This window comes from Balaenoptera borealis (assembly GCF_965194805.1).
Source record: "Balaenoptera borealis genome assembly, contig: HAP1_SCAFFOLD_2265, whole genome shotgun sequence".
Classification (NCBI taxonomy): domain Eukaryota; kingdom Metazoa; phylum Chordata; class Mammalia; order Artiodactyla; family Balaenopteridae; genus Balaenoptera; species Balaenoptera borealis.
The window spans coordinates 16196-31519 of record NW_028122025.1 but is presented as its reverse complement, the minus strand read 5'-3'; the positions used below and the strand labels follow the sequence as shown (position 1 = coordinate 31519).

The 15324-nt window shown below is 45.9% G+C and overlaps 1 long non-coding RNA gene across 4 annotated transcripts in view; it reads left to right on the top strand.

The window, feature by feature from the left end:
• Nucleotides 1-1462: 1462 nt before the first annotated feature.
• The window catches only part of LOC309622362, a 28039-nt gene continuing 14177 nt past the window's right edge, over nt 1463-15324 (top strand). For 2 of the 4 annotated variants that reach the window (XR_014240756.1, XR_014240759.1), the window contains exon 1: nt 12930-14276. This is a non-coding gene — a long non-coding RNA (uncharacterized lncRNA). Of the gene's footprint in view, nt 1881-12929; nt 14277-15324 lie in introns of those variants that run through there. The other 2 variants (XR_014240757.1, XR_014240758.1) reach the window with 2 other exon arrangements.

The window sequence follows — 15324 nt, the reverse complement described above, 5'->3', positions numbered from 1 at the left end:
TGGCATGGAGCATTATGATGACAAGAGTTCTGGAGCATTTTGATGACAAGGGCATGTAGCTTTGTGATGAGAGGGCCCATGGAACATTGTGATGACAAAGGCCATGGAGCATTGTGATGCCACGGTCATGGAACTTTGTGATGACAAGAATTCTGGAGCATCGTGAGGAAAAAGACATGGAGCATTGTGATTAAAGGGGACATGGAGCATTGTGATGACTAGGGCAATGGGGCATTGTGATGCCACGGTCATGGAACATTGGGATGACAAGAATTCTGGAACATTGTGAGGAAACAGGCATGGAGCATTGTGATTAAAGGGGACATGGAGCATTGTGATGACATGGGCAGGGAACACTGTGATGACAGGCGTTATGGAGCAATGTGATGACAAGTGTCGTGGAGCATTGTGATGAGAGGGGCCTTGGAGAATTGTGATGACAGGGGTCATGGAGCATTGTGATGACATGGGCCATGGAGCATTGTGAAGACAATATTCATGGAGCATTGTGATGACACAGGCATGGAGCATTGTAATGATAGGCTATCTGGAGCATTGTGATAAAAAGGGGATGGAGCATTTTGATAAAATGGTCCAAGTAGCATTGTGCTGACAATGGCATGGAGCATTGTGATGAAAAGGGTACTGGAGCACTGTGAGGAAAGGAGTCAAGGATCATTGTGGTGACAGGGGTCATGGAGATTTGTGATGACAAGGGTCATGGAGCATTGTGATGAAACGGTCAAGGAACATTGCGATGACAAGTATTCTGGAGCACTGTGATGAAAGGGCATGGAGCATTGTGATTAAAGGTGACAAGGCCATTGTGATGATATGGGCAGAGAACTTTGTGATGACAGGGGTCGTGGAGATTTTTGGTAAGAGAGGCCTTGGAGATTTGTGATGGCAGGCGTCATGGGGCATTGTGATGACAGCGATCTTGGAGCATTGTGATGAAAGGGGTCATGGAGCACTGTTATTAAAAGGGCCATGGAGCATTGTGAATACAAATGCTATGGAGCATTGAGATGACAGGGTTGATGGAGCATTGTGATGAAAGTGATCATGTATCATTGTGATGATAAGTGTCCTGGAACCTTGTGATGACACGGTTCAAGGAGCACTGTGATGACAAGGACCATGGTGAATTGTGATGACATATGTCCTGGGGCATTGTGATGACAGTGGTCATCTAGAATTGTGATGAAAGGTATCATGGAGCACTGTGATGACAGGGGCCATGGAACATTGTGATGACAAAGGCCATGGAGCATTGTGATGACAAGTGTCATGGGGCATTTGGTGACATTGGCATAGAGCATTATGATGACAAGAGATCTGGAGCATTTTGATGACAAGGGCATGGAGCATTATGATGACAAGAGATCTGGAGCATTTTGATGACAAGGGCATGGAGCTTTGTGATGAGAGGGGCCATGGAACATTGTGATGACAAAGGCCATGGAGCATTGTGATGACAAGTGTCATGGGGCATTTTGATGACATTGGCATGGCGCATTATGATGACAAGAGTTCTGGAGCATTTTGATGACAAGGGCATGGAGCATTGTGATGAAAGGGGCCATGGAGCATTGAGATGACAGGCGTCATGAAGCATGGTAATGACACTGGTCATGGAGCATTGTGATGAAAGAGATCATGGAGCAATATGATAACAGGGGCCTTGGATCATTGTGATGACAGGTGTATTGGAGCATTGTGATGAAAGTAGTCATGGATCATTGTGATGACATGTGTCCTGGAACCTAGTGATGACACGGTTCTTCGAGTATTGTGATGACAAGGGTCATAGCGAATTGTGACGACAGGTGTCATGGGGCATTGTGATGACATTGATCATCTAGGAATTGTGATGAAAGGTGTCATGGAGCACTGTGATGACTGGGGGCATGAAGCATTGTTATGAAAATTGTCCTGGATTATTGTGATGACAGCAGTCATGGAGAATTGTGATGACAGCTATTATGCAGCATTGTGTTGACAAGGGTATGGACTATTGTGATGACAATGGTCATGGAGCAATGTGATGAAAGTTTTCATGGAGCATCGTGATGAAAAGTGCCTGGGAGCATTGTGACGATAAAGGCCATGGAGTATTGTGATGACAAGTGTCATGGAGCATTGTAATGAAAGGTTTCATTGTGCACTGTGATGACAAGGGGGATGGAGTATTGTGATGAAACTGGTCCTGGAGCATTGTGATAACAAAAGCCATGGAGCTATGTGATGACAGGCATCATGGAGCATTGTGAAGAAAGGGGCCATGGGGAACTGTAATGACAATAGAGACATGTGATGAAAATGGTCAGCGAGCATAGTGATTAAAGTGGTCATTGAGAATTGTGAGGAAAAGCGACAGAGAGCATTGTGATGACAAAGGTCATGGAGAACATTGATGACCAGGGTATTGAAGCATTGTGATGACACGGTCATGGAACATTGTGATGACAAGAATTCTGGAGCATTGTGATGACAAGGGCCATGGAGCATAGTGACGCCACGGTCATGGAACATTGTGATGACAAGAATTCTGGAGAATTGTGAGGAAACAGGCATGGAGCATTGTGATTATAGCGGACATGGAGCATTGTGATGACATGGGCAGGGAACACTGTGATGACAGGTGTTATGGAGCAATGTGATGACAAGTGTCGTGGAGCATTGTGATGAGAGGGGCCTTGGAGAATTGTGATGACAGGGGTCATGGTGCATTGTGATGACATGGGACATGGAGCATTGTGAAGACAAGATTCATGGAGCATTGTGATGACACGGGCATGAAGCATCGTGATGACAACAGACCTGGAGCATTGTGATGACAAGGGCATGGAGCATTGTGATTAAGGTGACATGGAGCATTGTGATGACATTGGCAGGGATCATTGTGATTCCAGGGATCATGGAGCATTGTGATGACAAGTGTCATGCAATATTGTGCTGACACAGATCATGGAGCATTTTGATGAGAGTGGCCTTGGAGCACAGTGATGAGAGATGTCATGGGGCATTATGGTGACAGTGGTAAAGGAGCATTGTGATGAAAGTGTTCATGGAGCAACGCGATTATCGGGACAATGGAGCATTGTGAATACAAAGGCCATGGAGCATTGAGATAACAGAGTTCATGGAGCATTGTGATGAAAGTGGTCATGGATCACTGTGATGACAAGTGTCCTGGAACCTAGTGATGACACGGTTCACACAGCCTTGAGATGACAAGGGCCAAGGCGAATTGTGATGACACGTGTCATGGGGCATTGTGATGAAATTGGTCATCTTGCCTTGTGATGACCGTGGTCATGTAGAATTTTGATTAAAGGTATCATGGAGCACTGTGATGACAAAGGCCAAGGAACCTTTTGATGACAAGTGTCATTGAGCAATGGGATGACACGGGAATGGAGTATTATGATGACAAGTGTTCTGGAGCATTGTGATGACAAGGGCAGGGGGCATTGTGGTGACAGAGGCCATGGAGCATTGCGATGACAACGGCATGGAGCATTGTGATGACACGGGCATGGAGCATTGTAATGATAGGCTATCTGGAGCATTGTGATGAAAAGGGGATGGAGCATTTTGATGAGAGGGTCCAAGGAGCATTGTGCTGACAGTGGCATGGAGCATTGTGATGAAAAGGGTACTGGAGCACTGTGAGGAAAGGAGTCATGGATCATTGTGATGACAGGGGTCATGGAGCTTTGTGATGACAAGGGTTATGGAGCATTGTGATGACACGGTCAAGGAACATTGCGATGACAAGAATTCTGGAGCATTGTGATGAAAGGGCATGGAGCATTGTGATTAAAGGTGACAAGGAGCATTGTGATGATATGGGCAGAGAACTTTGTGATGACAGGGGTCATGGAGCTTTTTGGTAAGAGAGGCCTTGGAGATTTCTGATTGCAGGCGTCATGGGGCATTGTGATGACAGTGGTCTTGGAGCATTGTGATGAAAAGGGTCATGGAGCACTGTGATTACAGGGGCCATGGAGCATTGTGAATACAAAGGCTATGGAGCAGTGAGATGACAGGGTTCATGGAGCATTGTGATGAAAGGGATCATGGATCATTGTGATGACAAGTGTCCTGGAACATTGTGATGACACGGTTCAGGGAGCACTGTGATGACAAGGACCATGGCGAATTGTGATGACATCTGTCCTGGGGCATTGTGATGACAGTGGTCATCTAGAATTGTGATGAAAGGTATCGTGGAGCACTGTGATGACAGGGGCCATGGAACATTGTGATGACAAAGGCCATGGAGCATTGTGATGACAAGTGTCATGGAGCATTGTAATGAAAGGTTTCATTTTGCACTGTGATGACAAGGGGGATGGAGTATTGTGATGAAACTGGTCCTGGAGCATTGTGATAACAAAAGCCATGGAGCTTTGTGATGACAGGCATCATGGAGCATTGTGAAGAAAGGGGCCATGGGGAATTGTAATGACAATAGAGAAATGTGATGAAAATGGTCAGCGAGCATAGTGATTAAAGTGGTCATTGAGAATTGTGATGAAAAGCGACAGAGAGCATTGTGATGACAAAGGTCATGGAGAACAGTGATGACCAGGGTCATGTAGCATTGTGATGTCACGGTCATGGAACATTGTGATGACAAGAATTCTGGAACGTTGTGATGACAAGGGCCATGGAAGAGTGTGAGGACAAGAATTCTGGAGCATTGTGAGGAAACAGGCATGGAGCATTGTGATTATAGGGGACATGGAGCATTGTGATGACATGGGCAGGGAACACTGTGATGACAGGTGTTATGGAGCAATGTGATGACAAATGTCGTGGATCATTGTGATGAGAGGGGCCTTGGAGAATTGTGATAACAGGGGTCATGGAGCATTGGGATGACATGGGCCATGGAGCATTGTGAAGAGAAGATTCATGGAGCATTGTGATGACACGGGCATGAAGCATGGTGATGACAACAGACCTGGAGCATTGTGATGACAAGGGCATGGAGCATTGTGATTCCAGGAGACCTGGAGCATTGTGATGACATTGGCAGGGATCATTGTGATTCCAGGGATCATGGAGCATTGTGATGAAAAGTGTCATCCCATATTGTGCTGACACAGATCATGGAGCATTTTGATGAGAGTGGCCTTGGAGCACAGTGATGAGAGATGTCATGGGGCATTATGGTGACAGTGGTAAAGGAGCATTGTGATGAAAGTGTTCATGGAGCAACGCGATTATCGGGACAATGGAGCATTGTGAATACAAAGGCCATGGAGCATTGAGATAACAGAGTTCATGGAGCATTGTGATGAAAGTGGTCATGGATCACTGTGATGACAAGTGTCCTGGAACCTAGTGATGACACGGTTCATACAGCCTTGAGATGACAAGGGCCAAGGCGAATTGTGATGACACTTGTCATGGGGCATTGTGATGACATTGGTCATCTTGCATTTTGATGACAGTGGTCATGTAGAATTTTGATTAAAGGTATCATGGAGCACTGTGATGACAAAGGCCAAGGAACATTTTGATGACAAGTGTCATTGAGCAATGGGATGACACGGGAATGGAGTATTATGATGACAAGTGTTCTGGAGCATTGTGATGACAAGGGCAGGGGGCATTGTGGTGACAGAGGCCATGGAGCATTGCGATGACAACGGCATGGAGCATTGTGATGACACGGGCATGGAGCATTGTAATGATAGGCTATCTGGAGCATTGTGATGAAAAGGGGATGGAGCATTTTGATGAGAGGGTCCAAGGAGCATTGTGCTGACAATGGCATGGAGCATTGTGATGAAAAGGGTACTGGAGCACTGTGAGGAAAGGAGTCATGGATCATTGTCATGACAGGGGTCATGGAGCTTTGTGATGACAAGGGTTATGGAGCATTGTGATGACACAGTCAAGGAACATTGCGATGACAAGAATTCTGGAGCATTGTGATGAAAGGGCATGGAGAATTGTGATTAAAGGTGACAAGGCCATTGTGATGATATGGGCAGAGAACTTTGTGATGACAGGGGTCATGGAGCTTTTTGGTAAGAGAGGCCTTGGAGATTTCTGATTGCAGGCGTCATGGGGCATTGTGATGACAGTGGTCTTGGAGCATTGTGATGAAAAGGGTCATGGAGCACTGTGATTACAGGGGCCATGGAGCATTGTGAATACAAAGGCTATGGAGCAGTGAGATGACAGGGTTCATGGAGCATTGTGATGAAAGGGATCATGGATCATTGTGATGACAAGTGTCCTGGAACATTGTGATGACACGGTTCATGGAGCACTGTGATGACAAGGACCATGGCGAATTGTGATGACATCTGTCCTGGGGCATTGTGATGACAGTGGTCATCTAGAATTGTGATGAAAGGTATCGTGGAGCACTGTGATGACAGGGGCCATGGAACATTGTGATGACAAAGGCCATGGAGCATTGTGATGACAAGTGTCATGGAGCATTGTAATGAAAGGTTTCATTTTGCACTGTGATGACAAGGGGGATGGAGTATTGTGATGAAACTGGTCCTGGAGCATTGTGATAACAAAAGCCATGGAGCTTTGTGATGACAGGCATCATGGAGCATTGTGAAGAAAGGGGCCATGGGGAATTGTAATGACAATAGAGAAATGTGATGAAAATGGTCAGCGAGCATAGTGATTAAAGTGGTCATTGAGAATTGTGATGAAAAGCGACAGAGAGCATTGTGATGACAAAGGTCATGGAGAACAGTGATGACCAGGGTCATGTAGCATTGTGATGTCACGGTCATGGAACATTGTGATGACAAGAATTCTGGAACATTGTGATGACAAGGGCCATGGAACAGTGTGAGGACAAGAATTCTGGAGCATTGTGAGGAAACAGGCATGGAGCACTGTGATTATAGGGGACATGGAGCATTGTGATGACATGGGCAGGGAACACTGTGATGACAGGTGTTATGGAGCAATGTGATGACAAATGTCGTGGATCATTGTGATGAGAGGGGCCTTGGAGAATTGTGATGACAGGGGTCATGGAGCATTGGGATGACATGGGCCATGGAGCATTGTGAAGAGAAGATTCATGGAGCATTGTGATGACACGGGCATGAAGCATGGTGATGACAACAGACCTGGAGCATTGTGATGACAAGGGCATGGAGCATTGTGATTCCAGGAGACCTGGAGCATTGTGATGACATTGGCAGGGATCATTGTGATTCCAGGGATCATGGAGCATTGTGATGAAAAGTGTCATCCCATATTGTGCTGACACAGATCATGGAGCATTTTGATGAGAGTGGCCTTGGAGCACAGTGATGAGAGATGTCATGGGGTATTATGGTGACAGTGGTAAAGGAGCATTGTGATGAAAGTGTTCATGGAGCAACGCGATTATCGGGACAATGGAGCATTGTGAATACAAAGGCCATGGAGCATTGAGATAACAGAGTTCATGGAGCATTGTGATGAAAGTGGTCATGGATCACTGTGATGACAAGTGTCCTGGAACCTAGTGATGACACGGTTCATACAGCCTTGAGATGACAAGGGCCAAGGCGAATTGTGATGACACGTGTCATGGGGCATTGTGATGAAATTGGTCATCTTGCATTGTGATGACAGTGGTCATGTAGAATTTTGATTAAAGGTATCATGGAGCACTGTGATGACAAAGGCCAAGGAACATTTTGATGACAAGTGTCATTGAGCAATGGGATGACACGGGAATGGAGTATTATGATGACAAGTGTTCTGGAGCATTGTGATGACAAGGGCAGGGGGCATTGTGGTGACAGAGGCCATGGAGCATTGCGATGACAATGGCATGGAGCATTGTGATGACACGGGCATGGAGCATTGTAATGATAGGCTATCTGGAGCATTGTGATGAAAAGGGGATGGAGCATTTTGATGAGAGGGTCCAATGAGCATTGTGCTGACAATGGCATGGAGCATTGTGATGAAAAGGGTACTGGAGCACTGTGAGGAAAGGAGTCATGGATCATTGTGATGACAGGGGTCATGGAGCTTTGTGATGAGAAGGGTTATGGAGCATTGTGATGACACGGTCAAGGAACATTGCGATGACAAGAATTCTGGAGCATTGTGATGAAAGGGCATGGAGCATTGTGATTAAAGGTGACAAGGCCATTGTGATGATATGGGCAGAGAACTTTGTGATGACAGGGGTCATGGAGCTTTTTGGTAAGAGAGGCCTTGGAGATTTCTGATTGCAGGCGTCATGGGGCATTGTGATGACAGTGGTCTTGGAGCATTGTGATGAAAAGGGTCATGGAGCACTGTGATTACAGGGGCCATGGAGCATTGTGAATACAAAGGCTATGGAGCAGTGAGATGACAGGGTTCATGGAGCATTGTGATGAAAGGGATCATGGATCATTGTGATGACAAGTGTCCTGGAACATTGTGATGACACGGTTCATGGAGCACTGTGATGACAAGGACCATGGCGAATTGTGATGACATCTGTCCTGGGGCATTGTGATGACAGTGGTCATCTAGAATTGTGATGAAAGGTATCGTGGAGCACTGTGATGACAGGGGCCATGGAACATTGTGATGACAAAGGCCATGGAGCATTGTGATGACAAGTGTCATGGAGCATTGTAATGAAAGGTTTCATTTTGCACTGTGATGACAAGGGGGATGGAGTATTGTGATGAAACTGGTCCTGGAGCATTGTGATAACAAAAGCCATGGAGCTTTGTGATGACAGGCATCATGGAGCATTGTGAAGAAAGGGGCCATGGGGAATTGTAATGACAATAGAGAAATGTGATGAAAATGGTCAGCGAGCATAGTGATTAAAGTGGTCATTGAGAATTGTGATGAAAAGCGACAGAGAGCATTGTGATGACAAAGGTCATGGAGAACAGTGATGACCAGGGTCATGTAGCATTGTGATGTCACGGTCATGGAACATTGTGATGACAAGAATTCTGGAACGTTGTGATGACAAGGGCCATGGAACAGTGTGAGGACAAGAATTCTGGAGCATTGTGAGGAAACAGGCATGGAGCATTGTGATTATAGGGGACATGGAGCATTGTGATGACATGGGCAGGGAACACTGTGATGACAGGTGTTATGGAGCAATGTGATGACAAATGTCGTGGATCATTGTGATGAGAGGGGCCTTGGAGAATTGTGATGACAGGGGTCATGGAGCATTGGGATGACATGGGCCATGGAGCATTGTGAAGAGAAGATTCATGGAGCATTGTGATGACACGGGCATGAAGCATGGTGATGACAACAGACCTGGAGCATTGTGATGACAAGGGCATGGAGCATTGTGATTCCAGGAGACCTGGAGCGTTGTGATGACATTGGCAGGGATCATTGTGATTCCAGGGATCATGGAGCATTGTGATGAAAAGTGTCATCCCATATTGTGCTGACACAGATCATGGAGCATTTTGATGAGAGTGGCCTTGGAGCACAGTGATGAGAGACGTCATGGGGCATTATGGTGACAGTGGTAAAGGAGCATTGTGATGAAAGTGTTCATGGAGCAACGCGATTATCGGGACAATGGAGCATTGTGAATAGAAAGGCCATGGAGCATTGAGATAACAGAGTTCATGGAGCAGTGTGATGAAAGTGGTCATGGATCACTGTGATGACAAGTGTCCTGGAACCTAGTGATGACACGGTTCATACAGCCTTGAGATGACAAGGGCCAAGGCGAATTGTGATGACACTTGTCATGGGGCATTGTGATGACATTGGTCATCTTGCATTTTGATGACAGTGGTCATGTAGAATTTTCATTAAAAGTATCATGGAGCACTGTGATGACAAAGGCCAAGGAACCTTTTGATGACAAGTGTCATTGAAGCAATGGGATGACACGGGAATGGAGTATTATGATGACAAGTGTTCTGGAGCATTGTGATGACAAGGGCATGGAGCATTGTGATTAAAGGTGACAAGGAGCATTGTGATGACAACGGCATGGAGCATTGTGATGACACGGGCATGGAGCATTGTAATGATAGGCTATCTGGAACATTGTGATGAAAAAGGGACGGAGCATTTTGATGAGAGCGTCCAAGGAGCATTGTGCTGACAATGGCATGGAGCATTGTGATGAAAAGGGTACTGGAGCACTGTGAGGAAAGGAGTCATGGATCATTGTGATGACAGGGGTCATGGAGCTTTGTGATGACAAGGGTCATGGAGCATTGTGATGACACGGTCAAGGAACATTGCGATGACAAGAATTCTGGAGCATTGTGATGAAAGGGCATGGAGCATTGTGATTAAAGGTGACAAGGAGCATTGTGATGATATGGGCAGAGAATTTTGTGATGACAGGGGTCATGGAGCTTTTTGGTAAGAGAGGCCTTGGAGATTTGTGACGGCAGGCGTCATGGGGCATTGTGATGACAGCGGTCTTGGAGCATTGGGTTGAAAGGGGTCATGGAGCACTGTGATGACAGGGGCCATGGAGCATTGTGAATACAAAGGCTATGGAGCAGTGAGATGATATGTTTCATGGAGCATTGTGATGAAAGGGATCATGGATCATTGTGATGACAAGTGTCCTGGAACCTTGTGATGACATGGTTCATGGAGCATTGTGATGACAGTGGTCATCTAGAATTGTGATGAAAGGTATCATGGAGCACTGTGATGTCAGGGGCCATGGAACATTGTGATGACAAAGGCTATGGAGCATTGTGATGACAAGTGTCATGGGGCATTTTGATGACATTGGCATGGAACATTATGCTGACAGTGTTCTGCAGCATTTTGATGACAAGGGCATGGAGATTTGTGATGAGAGGGGCCATGGAACATTGTGATGACAAAGGCCATGGAGCCTTGTGATGACAAGTGTCATGGGGCATTTTGATGATATTGGCATGGAGCATTATGATGAAAAGAGTTCTGGAGCGTTTTGATGACAAGGGCATGGAGATTTGTGATGAGAAGGGCCATGGAACATTGTGATGACAAAGGCCATGGAGTATTGTGATGCCAAGTGTCATGGGGCATTTTGATGACATTGGCATTACCATTATGATGAAAAGTGTCCTGGAGCATTTTGATGACAAGGGCATGGAGCATTGTGATGACAGGGTCCATGGAACATTTTGATGACAAAGGCCATGGAGCATTGTGATGCCATGGTCATGGAACATTGTGATAACAAGAATCCTGGAGCATCGTGAGGAAAAAGGCATGGAGTATTGTGATTATAGGGGACATGGAGCATTGTGATGAAAGTGGTCATGGATCACTGTGATGACAAGTGTCCTGGAACCTAGTGATGACACGGTTCATACAGCCTTGAGATGACAAGGGCCAAGGCGTATTGTGATGACACGTGTCATGGGGCATTGTGATGACATTGGTCATCTTGCATTGTGATGACAGTGGTAATGTAGAATTTTGATTAAAGGTAACATGGAGCACTGTGATGACAAAGGGCAAGGAACATTTTGATGACAAGTGTCATTGACCAATGGAATGACACGGGAATGGAGTATTATGATGACAAGGGTTCTGGAGCATTGTGATGACAACGGCATGGAGCATTGTGATGACACCGGCATGGAGCATTGTAATGATAAGCTATCTGGAGCATTGTGATGAAAAGGGGATGGAGCATTTTGATGACAGGGTCCAAGGAGCATTGTGCTGACAATGGCATGGAGCATTGTGATGAAAAGGGTACTGGAGCACTGTGAGGAAAGGAGTCATGGATCATTGTGATGACAGGGGTCATGGAGCTTTGTGATGACAAGGGTCATGGAGCATTGTGATGACAGGGTCAAGGAACATTGCGATGACAAGTATTCTGGAGCACTGTGATGAAAGGGCATGGAGCACTGTGATTAAAGGTGACAAGGCCATTGTGATGATATGGGCAGAGAACTTTGTGATGACAGGGGTCATGGAGATTTTTGGTAAGAGAGGCCTTGGAGATTTGTGATGGCAGGCGTCATGGGGCATTGTGATGACATGGGCCATGGAGCATTGTGAAGACAAGATTCATGGAGCATTGTGATGACACGGGCATGAAGCATGGTGATGACAACAGACCTGGAGCATTGTGATGACAAGGGCATGGAGCACTGTGATTCCAGGAGACCTGGAGCATTGTGATGACATTGGCAGGGATCATTGTGATTCCAGGGATCATGGAGCATTGTGATGAAAAGTGTCATCCCATATTGTGCTGACACAGATCATGGAGCATTTTGATGAGAGTGGCCTTGGAGCACAGTGATGAGAGACGTCATGGGGCATTATGGTGACAGTGGTAAAGGAGCATTGTGATGAAAGTGTTCATGGAGCAACGCGATTATCGGGACAATGGAGCATTGTGAATAGAAAGGCCATGGAGCATTGAGATAAGAGAGTTCATGGAGCAGTGTGATGAAAGTGGTCATGGATCACTGTGATGACAAGTGTCCTGGAACCTAGTGATGACACGGTTCATACAGCCTTGAGATGACAAGGGCCAAGGCGAATTGTGATGACACTTGTCATGGGGCACTGTGATGACATTGGTCATCTTGCATTTTGATGACAGTGGTCATGTAGAATTTTGATTAAAGGTATCATGGAGCACTGTGATGACAAAGGCCAAGGAACCTTTTGATGACAAGTGTCATTGAGCAATGGGATGACACGGGAATGGAGTATTATGATGACAAGTGTTCTGGAGCATTGTGATGACAAGGGCATGGAGCATTGTGATTAAAGGTGACAAGGAGCATTGTGATGACAACGGCATGGAGCATTGTGATGACACGGGCATGGAGCTTTGTAATGATAGGCTATCTGGAACATTGTGATGAAAAAGGGACGGAGAATTTTGATGAGAGCGTCCAAGGAGCATTGTGCTGACAATGGCATGGAGCATTGTGATGAAAAGGGTACTGGAGCACTGTGAGGAAAGGAGTCATGGATCATTGTGATGACAGGGGTCATGGAGCTTTGTGATGACAAGGGTCATGGAGCATTGTGATGACACGGTCAAGGAACATTGCGATGACAAGAATTCTGGAGCATTGTGATGAAAGGGCATGGAGCATTGTGATTAAAGGTGACAAGGAGCATTGTGATGATATGGGCAGAGAATTTTGTGATGACAGGGGTCATGGAGCTTTTTGGTAAGAGAGGCCTTGGAGATTTGTGACGGCAGGCGTCATGGGGCATTGTGATGACAGCGGTCTTGGAGCATTGGGTTGAAAGGGGTCATGGAGCACTGTGATGACAGGGGCCATGGAGCATTGTGAATACAAAGGCTATGGAGCAGTGAGATGATATGTTTCATGGAGCATTGTGATGAAAGTGATCATGGATCATTGTGATGACAAGTGTCCTGGAACCTTGTGATGACACGGTTCATGGAGCATTGTGATGACAAGGACCAAGGCGAATTGTGATGACATCTGTCATGGGGCATTGTGATGACAGTGGTCATCTAGAATTGTGATGAAAGGTATCATGGAGCACTGTGATGACAGGGGCCATGGAACATTGTGATGACAAGTGTCATGGGGCATTTTGATGACATTGGCTTGGAGCATTATGATGACAAGTGATCTGGAGCATTTTGATGACAAGGGCATGGAGCATTATGATGACAAGAGATCTGGAGCATTTTGATGACAAGGGCATGGAGCTTTGTGATGAGAGGGGCCATGGAACATTGTGATGACAAAGGCCATGGAGCATTGTGATGACAAGTGTCATGGGGCATTTTGATGACATTGGCATGGCGCATTATGATGACAAGAGTTCTGGAGCATTTTGATGACAAGGGCATGGAGCATTGTGATGAAAGGGCCATGGAGCATTGAGATGACAGGCGTCATGAAGCATGGTAATGACACTGGTCATGGAGCATTGTGATGAAAGAGATCATGGAGCAATATGATAACAGGGGCCTTGGATCATTGTGATGACAGGTGTATTGGAGCATTGTGATGAAAGTAGTCATGGATCATTGTGATGACATATGTCCTGGAACCTAGTGATGACACGGTTCATCGAGTATTGTGATGACAAGGGTCATAGCGAATTGTGACGACAGGTGTCATGGGGCATTGTGATGACATTGATCATCTAGGAATTGTGATGAAAGGTGTCATGGAGCACTGTGATGACTGGGGGCATGAAGCATTGTTATGAAAATTGTCCTGGATTATTGTGATGACAGCAGTCATGGAGAATTGTGATGACAGCTATTATGCAGCATTGTGTTGACAAGGGTATGGACTATTGTGATGACAATGGTCATGGAGCAATGTGATGAAAGTTTTCATGGAGCATCGTGATGAAAAGTGCCTGGGAGCATTGTGACGATAAAGGCCATGGAGTATTGTGATGACAAGTGTCATGGAGCATTGTAATGAAAGGTTTCATTGTGCACTGTGATGACAAGGGGGATGGAGTATTGTGATGAAACTGGTCCTGGAGCATTGTGATAACAAAAGCCATGGAGCTATGTGATGACAGGCATCATGGAGCATTGTGAAGAAAGGGGCCATGGGGAACTGTAATGACAATAGAGACATGTGATGAAAATGGTCAGCGAGCATAGTGATTAAAGTGGTCATTGAGAATTGTGAGGATAAGCGACAGAGAGCATTGTGATGATAAAGGTCATGGAGAACATTGATGACCAGGGTATTGAAGCATTGTGATGACACGGTCATGGAACATTGTGATGACAAGAATTCTGGAGCATTGTGATGACAAGGGCCATGGAGCATAGTGATGCCACGGTCATGGAACATTGTGATGACAAGAATTCTGGAGAATTGTGAGGAAACAGGCATGGAGCATTGTGATTATAGCGGACATGGAGCATTGTGATGACATGGGCAGGGAACACTGTGATGACAGGTGTTATGGAGCAATGTGATGACAAGTGTCGTGGAGCATTGTGATGAGAGGGGCCTTGGAGAATTGTGATGACAGGGGTCATGGTGCATTGTGATGACATGGGACATGGAGCATTGTGAAGACAAGATTCATGCAGCATTGTGATGACACGGGCATGAAGCATGGTGATGACAACAGACCTGGAGCATTGTGATGACAAGGGCATGGAGCATTGTGATTCCAGGAGACCTGGAGCATTGTGATGACATTGGCAGGGATCATTGTGATTCCAGGGATCATGGAGCATTGTGATGAAAAGTGTCATCCCATATTGTGCTGACACAGATCATGGAGCATTTTGATGAGAGTGGCCTTGGAGCACAGTGATGAGAGACGTCATGGGGCATTATGGTGACAGTGGTAAAGGAGCATTGTGATGAAAGTGTTCATGGAGCA